Consider the following 15316-nt stretch of genomic DNA (forward strand, 5'->3'; position numbering starts at 1 on the left):
TCAGCAATACATGAGCAGGAACCGTTTAAAAGTATATGCTAATATTTCCAACATTTATATTCTAATCTTGCTGAAATGTTTCAGAATCCTGCCAGCGTGAATGTTGACAGATATCCTCCCCTTAGAAAGGGTAGATGTGCCCACTACCTTCATAAGACAGATGCAGAAACAAAAAGTAATCAAGAGAATAATGTTAAAAATAGAATTAAAAACCTAAAAACGGGAAAGAGAAGGATTTGAGTTTGATTCCAAGGAAACAAAGGTGCTTTGGAGCATGTGTGAGCATGCACATAGCGTGTCAGCAACTCCTTAAATGATGCAAGTACATAAATCAAGTTGGCATTGCATCTTTGGACAGAGAAGTGGTGAGATTCTCCTTCCAATCAAGGAGAGATTAGATAGCCATTTGCTCTTGTTGTTTTCTACAGAGCAGAGAACTGAGAGGTATCTTAAAGGGACCTTCCAACTCACTGAGTCTGTGGTCAGAGATGGTTACCAAGAGGCAAACAGAGACGAGGTTCACATAGCAATAACTAAGCCAAGTGACCGAAGCACTAGAACCCCTCTGACGCTCTTTGCATCTGCTAAGATACACAAAGCTCATTTCACCACTAACATCTTTAGGAATACAATCTTTTTGTTAACTTCATGCTTCCATTTTGAATGCAGACATCTGACAGGAATGTGATTTAGAAGGAACATTTTTGTTACATATTATCTGTAAGAGGTATTTCAGCCTACAAGTGACCAGCGGAGTTGGTTGGCTACTAATCTAAAGTGATCACACGGGAGTTATCTCAGGTAAAATGATTTTTGCCATCCTGAGATTGTCTCAAGGATACTTCCATTTAGGCACTGTGGCATTACCAGTATTATAAAGATGGCCCACATGAGCCAATACTTTGGGTGCAGGAGTAATTAATGTCTTACTGATTTATTGGAATTGTTATCATTATTATTAATATTTTGCAGTAAGACCATATGCAGTAAGACCATCCAAAGTTATTGACATTTACTGTAGTTTCATTCAAACTTGGACAAATGATTGCTCTTTCACTACTTCACACCTCAAGCTTTAGGGGAAGGCAAACATTTGTGTATAACTGATATTTTCCCCTTTTCCATAAAGAACAGAGTAAGTTCCCATTTGGCTCCATAGGAAGTGTTCGGATAAGTAGTTGTATCTCTCTCTGGCCAGGGTTCTGAGATGTCTTTTTGCATGCCATGCTAGTAGACTTTTTCTCAGAAATACTGTAGTTTTATAACCTAGCCCCCAGGTAAATTTGTTTATGGTCATATTGGTATAGCTGTGAATGGCTTCAGCGACAGTACTCTTGCTCTATTGTTGCCATCAGCTCCTCTTCAGAGCAGTCATAGGATATCTTGGCCTGTCTCTCTGCCTTCTTGAGAGGCAACCTGCAGATTTATGTGAGAAAGCAATAATCAGGACCGAAAATAATAAAACAAGTTAAAATAAGGCCTAATTTAGCTAGCAATATGTTATCTTCCCATTTCGCCTTTAATTAGCTTGTGTATCTAATTCTCACAATGTTTTTGAAAAGGCTTACATCATTTAATTTAAACAAAATGGAACTCATTACATGGGGGAACAACAGGAGTTGGAAGGGGCCATGAATGGGGAAATATCTGCTTGTTCTAGGACAGTGATGACAAACCTTTTGGGCTCAATGTGGCAAAAATTCAGAAAATGCTTAACTTGACTTTGCTGAGATGTCACTACTTGTGCCCCCAAACAAAAGAAAAACAATTTTCTATATTCTCTTCTCCCATCTGCTCTGAACAGCAGTATTCAGTGGCAGTGCCACATTGGCCTAAAGCAGACGCCCACGCCTTGACTTTGGCTCTAATCCCACCGTTGCCACTCAAAAAGGCTGTGTTGCACCATTCCCCAAGCAGCTGAATCTTGGGGAACAGTGTGATTACCCCCATAGCCCTAAGTTCCCCAGGATCTGGTGCATGTTGCTTACTTTCAAGCGGTGTCTCTTTCTATTGACAGGCCTGAGGCCTACCTGCTCACATATTCTTGAAGTGGCTTTGGAGAATTCTCTTCCACGTCCTCTGCAGCCTCCAAACGTGCAAAAGCATACCTTATTCTTGCACTATTTCTGGAGGGTCCAGAGGCTGCGTGAGAATACATACCACTCTCACATCACCTCCATTGTCTCAGAAAATTGTGAGAGAATGAGGCATGCTTTTGAGAATAGTTGCCCGGTGTTGGTGAATGCTGATATATGACCTGAAACATTGTGGCATGTCACATTTGACACTCATGTCATAGGTTTGCCATCACTTGCCTAGGGCAAGAATCTCTGACTTTTTCCAGCTAAGGGATATCCTTGGAAAGCTGAGAGCAACTGAGGCACATTGTAAAAATTGCTCAGTGTAGGCTTTCCTATATAAGTATCCATAATTTTTTAAAAATAAAGCTTTGTTTTTATTCTGGTGTCTCTTGCACATTCCCTCTCTAGTACCCAAAGCACTACAGCCAGCAACAATATGTACGCCATGATGGGGACAGGGACCCAGTTGGTAAGGAGACCAAGACAAAAGCAGAATAATTACTCTGGAAGAATAAAAGGATTGAAATGTCATGCTATGTTGGAAAAGTTTCTTTAAACTATGATAATAATTAGAATACCCATAAAGAAGAAATATACCGATAATGTTCAGAAAACAATTCTAAAATGTTTCCTTCTCGAATGAAAAGAAAAAGAATGCTAAAAGAATTCTAAATTATAGCAATAAAGATTTATAATCAAATGGATGGCCAATGCATGTGGTCTTCTTCAACCATTTCATATCTAAATTAAGAAAACAATATTGTGATTAAATTCAGTTCCTCCATTAATTTTCTTCCATAAGCATATGGATAGTCTGAGAGACATTATAAGAAAAGCAACAATTTAATCTTGTTAAGCTGCCATTGAAAGAAAAAAACTTCTTGCTGTAATATTTCCTACAGAAATGCTTGTAGAAAAATGTGAAGAAAATTATTACTGAACCATGTTGAATAACTGATGAAAACACAGGAATGAAAACTCTTCTTCATTTCTGCAAAGTATTACACTGATGTTGTCTTCACTCCCAGTTATTAATATTTGATTTACGATAACTTACTGATTGGCAAAGTTATTGTTTCCTGGTGTAGAACTTGTTAAGAAGCCCTGCAAAACAAATGAACATAATAATACCAGTTAGCCTATGACAAAGAAATGCAGATTAACTCCTGCTAGTAAATCTCATAATTATATATATATCTCTGAAAGCAAAAGTAATTTTTGACAAGGAAGGTGAGTAACTCATTGCTGGGATTAGAAAAGTTGATTTGTGTATATATACATTTGCCTTTCCTAGTTCTAAGACAAGATAATGAGCAGGGGATTCACATAGACACAAGCCAGAAGAATTCTGTTGAGTTGAAGAATATGTGTCATTACCTTACCAATAAAAACCCTAAGATCATATGAAAATATTAGCAGGAGAGTATAGGTATGATGGGAGGATAGCAACATAGACATATTCATGTATGCACTCATGATAAGAATCTGAGACAGGGATGCATCCTCTGTTCTCCTTACAAGTTTCCAGACTAAGCTAAATATACCAATGGCATAATTTAGTCTAAATCTTCCTGCTATCCAATCAGATAAACAGATATACCGGAGTCTACCATACTGAGCAAATTTATCAGGTTCATCTATCCTTGAAAATGGAATATGATGTGGGTTATTTATTTTTATTTATTTATATATCAAACTTCTCAACTGCCCATGTCCCACACAGAGATCAGATTAACAATCATATTAACAACCCTATCTGTGAGAAACTTAAAACCACACATATGGTTTGTATTTTTACTCGACCTTTTTTCCACATTGCTGAGGTGAAGGGCAGATTTTGCCTCTCAGGATGGTGCTGGTTATGGAATAGATCAAGGTAATGATGTTGCAGGGACCCAGCAGAAAAATAATGCTGCCAGGGCATGCTTATAAAGAGGCTTTTAAGGATAATGTCTTTTAAACCATATTTGAGAGAGAGTATAAGTAGTCCTCGACTTATGACCACAATTAAGCCCAAAATGTATGTTGTTAAGTGAGACATTTTTAAAGTGAGTTTTGCCCCATTGTATGACCTTTTTTTGCCACAATTGCTAAGTGAATCACTGCAGTTGATAAGTTAGTAATATGGTTGTAAAGTGAATCTGGCTTCCCCATTGATTTTGCTTGTCAAAAGGTTGCAAAAAGTGATCACGTGACCTTGAGACATAGCAACAGTCCTAAGTATGAACCACTTGCCTAGCAAGTGAATTTTGATCACATGATCACGGGGATGCTACAAAGGTCGTTAAGTGTGAAAAATGGCCATGTCACTTTTTTCAGTGTCATTGTAACTTTGACGGTCACTAAATGAACGTGTATAAGTCGAGGACTACCTGTACCATATCTTAGGACTGGATTTAGGCACACTGACTGAACAGTGTAACATCTTTTTAAGTTCAGTCAATCATCCAGTTTCCCCTCTTTCCTGTAGGCCAGGAAGATCTCTGCTACCTGTGTTTGAAAATAACAGAACCTATTATTAAACAAGTTACAATTCTAGCACATGAATAGAAAAGCTGAATAACAAAATAAGCTCCATGCTTTCTTAGAATATCTCCTGTTTTCTGCAGGTATAAACTACATTTCAGCCCATATTGCTATTGTCACAATCTATTTGTTCACCTATAGTTTAAAGTGGCACCTTAGTGTGCAATCTCCTATTCTAGTGTCCAGTGCATAATAACAGGTAATCCTTGAATTATGACAATAATTGGGACCGGGAAATTCATTGTTAAGTGACATCACATGACCACACCCAATTTTATTACCTTTTTGTTACCGCTGTTAAATAAGACATCATTTGATTGAGATTTGTGACCTTCTCTGCCGGCTTCCCCACTGACTTTGCTTGTCAAAAGCTGGCTGGGAAAGTCACAAATCACAATCAATTGACGGCAGGATGCTGCAACCATCAAAAATGTGAGGTGGTTGCCGAATCGCAATCATGTGGCCACGAGGATGGTTTGCAAGTCACCTTTTTCAGTACCGCCGTTAACTTCTCACCAGTGTTAAACAATCATAAGTTAAGGACTATTTGTAAATACCTTTGTGCCTTAGACTAGAGATTGTTCCCCTTCCTCAATGTGCTTCTACTCCTCCAAGGTGCATAAAATCTATAGCATATTGTCATCTGCTATTATTATCATGGAGACAAGGTATGCAGGTAACCAGAACACAGCTCAGGAGTTTCAAAGCACAGGCTCACCTCCTTCTCTCTGCTCACTAGCTGGTGTCTACCACCACCCACCCATCCCTTGGGATTGGGTCACAGGATCTTTTCCTGGGGGATCCTCTTTCTTGGTTTTCAGCCAGAGAAAAGAAAAAAGAGAGGTTCATAAAAGAGAGAAGATCAGCTTCTCCGAATAATCATTTTCCCTAGTGCAGTAGTAGATGAGGCTAGCAGTGGTCAATTTTAGATACTTAGCAATCCAGAACTCAAGTTGGCCTAAAGTTATCTCCAGCACATAATGTACAGTAAATACCAAACTCTGGTTCACAGGCTATTTCTGCCATAGGATGTCCCTAAGCAAGTCTAATTATATCTGTCTGACCAGGAATCTGTTTTGGAGTTGCTGAGTTACTTAAGAGCCAGGATAAGTTATATTTAATTCAATTTACATTTTAAAAATGGGTACATACAGATTTATGATTGGGGGTCATCTCCTTGTGTCTTCCTTTCATCCTGCTTTAGCCCATCAAGTGTTCAAATGGTGTGTACAAGGGAAAAGCTGAGGAATCAGTAGAGAGAAGCCAAGAAAAAGACTCACCCTTGGAATTTGACCTACCCTTTGGACCAAATTACACCTGATATGAGAATAGGTATTAATAAAGGAGAATATTTGTAGCTCAGGATGGACATGAGGGGTCCTTGGTGCTCTCTGAGCTTGCTTGTTTTCTTGCAGATGTTTCATTAACCAAACTAGGTAACATCATCAGTCCCAGCAGAATAGGTATCCTGCTGGATGGTGATGTGCCAATTGCTGGCTGGGAAGATGGGTAGGTAGAAAGAACCAACTAATGGAACTGTGAAAACTGGTCCATTTGCAAATACGAGGAATACGTCTTGGCAAGGAATTACAACAATTGACAAAGGCACATAGGATAAGCCCCTCTGTTAAGAATACTCAGTTTTAGCCAACTTTGTGTATAGTGCTTTAAATTCATATTGCAGTAGGAACGTGGCCTTCTAGGAATGCTGAGGCATTGATTGGGTTTTCCCCCCCAGAAGTTTTAAAGAAAGCATCCCTGGAGTATCAGGTTCGTACAAGAAATTCAGATTTTTGTAATAAAGTATGGAACCAAATACTGATTAAGGAGGCAGCCACAAGAGGGCACTGCTTTATAAGGACTTTGCTAAAAGAAAACAAGGATTCTTCCCACTCATAAAAATCTAGAACTAAATTAAGCATATTAGTTTGGTTTGTAAATCCAAATGTCATTTTCACCATTTGGTTGATTAATAAAGGCCTCAAAGAAGTCCTTTGACACAGGAATATCTCCCCTAACAAAAGCATGGCATTTCTGCATTAAGGCAAAAATACAGACTTATAGTTAATAAGCTCTCAGTGATGAGTCAGAATCATTTCTAAGTGACTAGGTTCTTTCTTCCTTTTTCTTTCAGGGTGCCAAAAACTCCCAAATGACAAATATAAATAACTGTAACTTTGCAGGATATTAAATTACTTCCATAGTGTTGCTATGAGAACAACATAGATGTATGTGGTCATGTAATTACCAAGAGCCCAGCTTGGCTGGAATGAGACTTTCTTTGTTAAACATAAAGAAGAAAATCTCAGGAGTTAAACTGTTCTAATTAAATAATTAGCTTTTTGAACTGAATCAATTTCAGTCTGGCCTAGGGAGCAAAAATGGCCTATGTATGAAAGAATAAGTGACAGCAAGATGCATGACAGTAAATTAAGTTGTATAGCACTCAAGGTAGAATTCTTGCTTTAAAGTACACAGTATACACTGCTATTACAGGGTATTGCATGGTATCTTTGTGGTGTCTCAAAGCTTCAATATCAACAGAAACTTCCATCAGCAAGAGGTGATGTCCCTTCCTGCCTGCAGCCCATTCAGAAGCTCCAGAGAGTTTGAGGACCTTTTTGGAAGCGGACAAGGACAAAATTGGGGGACAAGGAACTATGATCAATCCATTTTTCCAACATTATTCTAGTAATTTCTCAACTCAGAACCCACAGCAACATATCACAGGGAACTATGCAATCTACTACAAACCCCTAGTCTGTGGATGGAATCCTTCACTCCTGAATGAATCTTTTCCGAATGTGAGTCAACAGGTGCCATGAACCTAATGCTTTTCTAGTGATGCTGCTTTCCTGATGACCTGTAAGACTTTGCTGTTACTGGGTGCATCCTTACTAAGGGATAAAATTGGGAGCTGTAGCTCCAACCAATACTTGGAATCCTGGCTTTTTAGTACAGTCTCATCTGAGAGATAATCTTCAGAAACTATTGAGGGTCAAGCAAACTTGGAATTGGAATAAACATGAAACTTATAGCAGTAGTTTGAGCCAAATTGTGCCTCAGATGAGAAATGTCTTTTGCATCACACACAGACTTTCTAATTTGCAATTATTTTATTTATAACCCATTTTATTAATTTAATACACATTTTATCTGCAATTATTTACATTCATGGATGGTTCCCCCAAATTAAAAAAAAAGTTAATATAGTATAGTGGCTACAGATAATTGGCTTGCCACTTCCTGTGTTTCAAGCCTGTTTTAGATCAAAAGCAGGGATCTTCAAACTTGGGCCTTTTATGACTTGTGGAATTCCACTCCCAGAATTCCTCAGCCAGCATGGCTGCCTGAGGAATTCTGGGAGTTGAAGTCCACAAGTCATAAAAGGCCCAAGTTTGAAGACCCCTGATCAAAAGGCTTGGACATTAACAACCAGATTTTGTGTTTTTATTTATCTTTATTTTATTTGAGGAAGTAAACATAGCACAGGTGATGCCTTTCATCTATATTATGCTCACAATAAATCTCAATGGGGGCTAGATTAGTTTGAGTTAGCAAATTTCAATTTTCATTAGCTTCAAAAGTTGTGGTTATGTTCAAGAATAGCAGAGTTGAAGTTTGAAATATCTTGAAGAACCATGTTTGGCTGCAAAAACTTAAGCCGGGTCAGATTTGGTTAGAAACTACTACAAAAGTGGCTAACGACTTGGAAAAACAACCCAGAAGGTAACAGCAAACCATTTTGGAATTGGTGCCAAGGAAACAATTTGGACAGGCCAATGAAGTGGCTAGGAGTAGCGTAGCCCCTCAGGGAGACTGTTTTAAATTCTGGGAAAACTAGCTAAGAGTTCATTGTCACCAGCCGTGAACTTGCTAGCTGTACAGTACAGGTAGTCTTCAACTTACAAGTTTGTTTAGTGACCGTTCAAAGTTACAACGGCATTTAAAAAAGTGATTTATGACTGTTTTTCAGTTACTTTTTTGCAGCATCATGTCATCAAAATTCAAACGTTTAGCAACTGGTTCATATTTATGACCCTTGCTGTGTCCAAGGTCATGTGATCACCTTTTGTGACCTTCTGACAAGCAAAGCTAATGGGGAAGCCAGATTTACTTAACAGGGTTACTAACTAACTAATCAATTGCAGTGATTCACTTAACAATGGTGGCAAGAAAGGTCGTAAAAGGGGACAAAACTCACTCAACCAACACCTCACTTAACAACAGGAATTTTGGGCTCAGTTGTGGCCGTAAGTCGAGAACTACCTGTAGAAATCTGAAGGTTCCCAGATATTGCACAACACTTTCCAGCAGCCCAGGCAGCCTAGCCCAAGGCTTTTCAACCAGTGGTACGGGTACCACCTGCGGTACATTGGCACCTGGCAGGTGGTACGCGACCATCCTAGAAAAGTGGTAGCGGGGGAGGGGAATGAGCTGAACCGGTGGCAGCACCTCACAAGCCTGAGCGAGAGATGGCTGGAGCTGCAGGGCTGTCAGGGCTCAGCAGAAGCACCGGGATCAGCGCTTTTTCGGGGCTGTCAGGGCTCAGTGGAAGCCCCAGGATCAGCGCCAGGCTCCAGCTGAAGTTCTGCGCTGATCCTGGTGCTTCTGATGAGCCCTGAAGAAGCACAAATCAGCTGGAATGTTGCAGCCTCTCCAGGGTCTTGTGATTTACATTCAGATGCTTGGCAACTGATTCATATTTATGACGGTCACAGTGTCCCAGGGTCATGTGAAGTGACCAAAACCTGCTGCAACCACCCAGCAGATGGGGGGAATAAAAACCAAACACCCCCCACCCCACCCCCGCTGCCAATCCTCAACAGAAATGCTCACAACAATAAAAACTTCAGACAGGAGGAAGAGCGCTGCCAGGTGGGCAGGCAGGTGTCTTGCTTGGCTGTGGCTTGAGGGGCACTTTTTTCAGTGCCATTGTAACTTTGAACAGTCATTAAGCGAACTGTTGTAAGTCGAGAACTACCTGTATTTCATCACTTTTTTCCTTCTTTTTTTTGGTCATCAAGTTTTTGACACCTTGCTAGGCGACCGGTGGTACTCGGATATTGCCATATCCTAAAAGTGGTACAATGGGTGAAAAGGTTGAAAAGCCCTGGCCTAGCCAACGCTTAAAGATGCCAGGTATTGCATTAGCCGAATCTATAAAGACACACATCCCTCCGCCTATTCTTAGCCGCTTGGAAGTGCCGGAAAGAAGAGCCACAACCTCTTGGTTGTGAATAACCAAGGATCTTCATCTCCAGTTCTTTTCCACAAACCTTTTACTCACGCCCCGCCCAGCCCTACAACTTTCCTCCCGCCGTTCGGCCAACACGCTTACTTCCGACGCTTCCCGCTGCCCTCCGGTTTCTTCGTCGCCAACTTCTGCCGGGCGGGAGCAGCAGTCTCCGGAGCCGTGGCGCGGAGGCCGGCGGGGCGCGGCCGTGGGCAGGAGTTGGGGGCCGTCCTCCTCGCACTCCTCCAGCACCTGGTCCAGGAGCTCCGAGTCCGAGTCCGGCTGCTGAAGCTGCAGCGAGAGGGCGCGCGGGAGGGCTTGGCCCGAAGCCCTGGCGCAAGCCTCTTCCCCGTCGTCCGCCAGGCCCTGCCGAGAGGGGGTGCTCTGACTGGCGTTGCCCAGTCCGGCACCCCGCCAGTGCCGCGGCGGGCTGAAGGTGCGCGCCTTGCCTGTCCTGCTGCTGCTGCTGCCGGTGCCCATAGTGGCCGGAGTGTCTTGGCTTTCCGGGCGGTTGCAGCTGCTCGAAGCCGCTTTGCTGCTCCCGATTGCTTTGCAGATGGTTCTGATTCTAAAGTCCAACTGTTGCGGCTTCCTGGCGGGCGGTGGCCAAAGAGGGTGGGATCCATCCTCGTTCCTTTTCCTTGTCGTCCTGCTTGGCCAAGAGCTTTCCTTGGGGTTTAAATCTGTTCGTTGCGGATTCCCCCAAGACCACCTCGAGATCTCCAGCCGCTTCCCCCCTCCCCGCCGCAAAGTGGTAAAGGGAGAGGAAACGTATTTTAAGTGTATTTAATTTTCTTGTTCCCTCTCGTTTTTCAATCCCAGGCATTTGGTTTTGGACAACTGCATGGGTGTAACCTCGGAATGAAGCTAGATTTCAAAAAGGGAAGAAGGGAGTGCCAAAATGCTGTACTTAGGCCATACTTGGCCTTAATTTAGCTATAGACAGTAACAAAGCAGTAACAAAATGGGTATCTCTATGATTCAAAATAAACGGGCTTTTGCAATAAATATTGTGGAAAGTTTTAAAACGAACCGTTTCGCAATTTGGTGACGGGATACTGAGCGTATATCTCAAGAGTTCCAAAATGTTTTCTTTTACCAGTAGTTAACAAGCTCAGGAATCCAGCTAGTTTGTGTTTTTAAAAGTTAGTCAACTTGTTCATTATCTTAATCATATTTGTCAAAGTGAATTGCACAATGATAGCTAGCCGTTTTGTGTGTCTCAATTTATATTCAGTAGAGCATTCTTTGGAATAAATGTGCCTTTGAATACTCTCTTCCCTTGACTGCCTGTTGCTTTTTCTGTTTTAATAGCAGGGCTTAGATGTGGAGCAAAGAACAAAAAGAAAATGTATTTTAAGCATGAAAAGATTGTTATTACAAGCAAAGAAAACCATAGATCTGGAGGGGGGAGGTATGTTTGAGGAATATATAATTGCACAATTATTCTGGATTCCAAAGATTAAAATTTGCTTCTGGGATTTCTATTTGTTTTACTGTTGTTCACTTTTAATATAGTTGAGAATTTCCAGAACAGCTATGTTGAATTGCGCATTTTTTCTGGGGAGAAAAAAAAAGAAGAAAGGGTAGATTAGCATTGGAAAATCATTGCTGTTGGAAAAAGAGCTGGAAAACAGAAGCACCAAGGGGATCTGGACAAATTTTTACCAGCTGTGGAATAATACTGTTTTTTCTGGCTTAAATAACCTAATTGGCTAAAAATAGATCTCACATAGCTATTTATGTCAACATGTCCTATTAGAAGTGTTTTTTCTTCGAAATGAGTTTTGCAACTCTACATTTTCCATTCTTCACAATGAAGAAAATCTGAGAGACTAGAGTGCATGGGCTTGGTGCCAGTAAAAGGGGCTTTCTTTATATAGGTAGTTCTCGAGATACGACTGTAATGGAGCCTTCCATGTCACAACAGCCATTAGGTGAAGTGTCTCACCTAATGCCTCCCATCCCTGCTTTCCCCATTGTTAACGACACTTGCAGGTCTTTAAGCGGAGTGTGGGATGCCTCGGGGTGTGGGAGGCCTAGCACAGCCTAAGACCCGCTTGCCCTGGCCCTCCCAAGGTCTCCCCCATACCTGAAGACACCCTGTGTTCTGCTTCCTGCCCTTTGGGTCCCCACACGCCTTTTCCCACTGCCAGCGGGTCCCCCTTAGGCCTGATTCCCACCCCACCAGGCCAAACAACCTCCTCCTCCTCATTTGTTTTTGAAGACCTCCAAGGCCTTCCAAATTGCTGCAATGGATTGCTTCATGTGACCACATGGCATGATTCTGGAAGTGGCGGCTGCATTCAGGTTGCCTCTGCCCAGCTGGGGGACAAACTGCTTTGTTTTGCTGCCTTAACACGGTCCGCACAGCACTGCAGAAGGTTTCTGCAGCATTCAGAAGCGTTTGCACTGCTGTGCAAACCTTATTAAGGCAGCAAAATTAAGCAGTTTGTCTGGTGGCTGCCATTTTGTCCCTGCCCATAAGCAGGTGAGACAAAATGGCGTGGCTCAGGGATATGTAGCCTTCCCTCCTTCCCCAACATAGGTCCAGAGAGCTTCAAAAGGTAAGTGCAATGGGTGATGGGTATGTGGGGAACAGGTCCAAGCACTGTGGGGTACTGGCAGGGTGGGAATGAAGGGAGAGGTTGGGTGCAGCGGGTTGGTCGTTAAAGGCAAATGGCCGCAGGGGCGCTGCAGTTGTAACTTTGAAATGGTCATATGGAATTTTGGGACGTCTGTGCTAACTTTGGATGTTAAGTCACATTTTTCAGTGCTGTGCAACTTCATATGGTCACTAAACGGTTTGATTTCAGGACTACCTGTATTTTGTGCTGGGTTTTAGTTGCCAGATGTGTCAGGTGTTACCCAAATTAAGAATACCAACCCTTCATAGGTCCCTAGGTCCCAGTGTTCAAACTGTAACTATGGCTTTCAGTGCACAGAGAGAAGCTCCTTGGTTCATAAGTAGCCCATCCACCTTGAATCCTAGAAGTCATTCAAACCACAAAGTCCAGTGCCCTGCTCAGTGCAGGCATTCAAAGGAAAGTATCTCTGTGGTACTGTGTTCTTTTGTTGTACTCGTTTCCCTCTTCAATTGCTTTTATCACTAAGTTTTCCTTTGCGTTTAGTCAAAATCTCTTACTCTATACTGCAGTGAACCTATTTGGGGTTTAACAGTCACCACCAGAATTCTTAAAGGGACTGGTTAGGATAAAGGGCATTTAACTAAGTATTTTAAAATCTAGATATTCTTGGATGATGTATAGCTAGATGTGCCAGACATAACTGAATCAGTGTGCAGCTGTCAAGCTAATGTTGGACAACCATTTGTCTGGAATGGTATGGGGTCTCCTCCTTGATCAGGGAATTGGACTAGAAGTCCTCCAAGGTTCCTTCCAACCCTGTTATTCTAATTCATTGCAAAGGCATGGGGTTGAAGAGAATCTATGTTGGGGAGTTCTACTATATTCTACTGTGTGACTTTGGCTTGTCTGTTTATAACCTTCAGTTGGGTGAAACAGTGCATCACAGGGCAACATTTTTTGAACCAACATACTTCAAATGAATCCAAAATACAGGACCCATGACTCCAGTGGGATTGAAATTTGGCAAAGTTTTGGCTGCTTCAGCACTGACATAATTATGTGATTATAATTTCCAACACTTCCTGCCAGTTTCCCTCAAGAAAAGCCAGTAGTGAAACCAGCAGGAAGTTGTAGGTTGTTTCTGTCCCATCATGTCTTTGCCCAGTCTGTTTCTACATTTAGATAAGGAAATATCTTTGAAATTATCACTCAGTGAGGCACTGGTTGTCTAATAGCATGTTTCTTCTTAAATCTGATATAAATCAAACAACTTTGTTCCATCCCAGAATTAAGAAATAGTGAATGGTGTCATGGAATGGTTAGAAAGAATGGGAGATCCTTGTCTTTGAACCATTTTTTCTTTGTATGGTAGTACACGAGCATGGTCATGTTGATAAAATATTTTTTGGAACTGATAGATCAATAGATAGCATGTTGTACTGCAGCATGGGAAATTGATGGCTCTCCAAACATTGAACTATAGCTACTACAAACGTATAGCTTGTAGTAGCTATAGCGATGAAGATGATGATGCTATGTCAACAATGCAGCAAGTGGGGTGGTAATAATACGTGCATGACTTTGTTGTGCAATTAATACAAAATATGTAATTGAGCCGTGATGGCGCAGTGGTTAGTATGCAGTATTGCAAGCTAACTAATTCTGCCTACTGCCAGCAGTTTGATTCTCACCAGCTCAAGGTTGACTCAGCTTTCCATCTTTCCGAGGTGGGTAAAATGAGGACCTGGATTGTTGGGGACAATAGGCTGACTCTGTAAACTGCTTAGAGAGGGCTGTGAAGCACTGTGAAGGAGTATATAAGTCTAAGTGCTTTTGCTATTGCTATGTGTCAGGTCATGAAGTAAAATTATGAAAGTATATAATTTGTGAAATTTGTATTATGATGTCATAACAAACCCAATATTATTTTGATGACATCTATTTATCAGGTATGTATATTTTGTTATTAATTCAGCAGCATCTGGAAAGCCACTACTTTTTTCACTCCAACAGTACAAAATTGCCATCTAATACCTTTAGAACTGAGATTAATTACTGCTTGCAATTAGAAAAGAATGAACTACAACGCTGATTAAAATTTCCAACAGTCAGATCAATGGAAAATTGCATGTAATTTTTTGTTTCCATTCATGCATTTCCTATCATTAATCATGTACAAATGTGTTCTTGGGGCTATGAATCTTGCCCTTCTTGTAGATCTTAATACATTTTATTTTTTGGCAGTAGAATAAACCTATTTCACGGTGATTGCTCAGGCATCTCATGGATTCAGAGGGTAATTCCCTTTGTGTGATACATTCCACTCTGAATAGCACACTACCCAGAGATTAGCAGCCTTTTTTTTTAATTTGCTACAGAAAGGCTGCAAAATCTGCTTCATGTTTCTCCATTAGTACAAAGTTAAGGCAGCTACTTGTTTTCCCTGGAATAGATCCAGGAGCTCAAAATTCAAGAATTAATGACTAACCCCTTTTTTAACTAGAGTTCACATACTGTCTTGCGGATTATTAGCAAAGCCAAAATCAATAGGGTCCTTGTGTCATCTTTAATTCAGAAAACAAAGCAAAAAATGCAAAATAGACATGTTTTCCCTCCTTTGAAATAAATAGCAGTTATTCCTCGGGAGACCATATTCCTCAGCAATCTTCAGTGGGGTGCAAATGTTGGTGATTATTTCAGTCAATTCACATATTGAATCCTGATTAGCAAACAGGTATTTCCGTACACTGCTGTTTTAACAAAAAAATTAATAAACAAGAAAAAGGCATGGCATGTGGAACAACTTTGTCCAAAATGTAGAAAGCTATATAATTAAAAGTATCACATTTGCATCTCAACGCTTTTCCCTGTTGAAAATAGAACAG

The sequence above is a fragment of the Protobothrops mucrosquamatus genome, unplaced genomic scaffold (genome assembly GCF_001527695.2).
Source record: "Protobothrops mucrosquamatus isolate PMUCROS unplaced genomic scaffold, P.Mucros_1.0 scaffold4071, whole genome shotgun sequence".
Classification (NCBI taxonomy): domain Eukaryota; kingdom Metazoa; phylum Chordata; class Lepidosauria; order Squamata; family Viperidae; genus Protobothrops; species Protobothrops mucrosquamatus.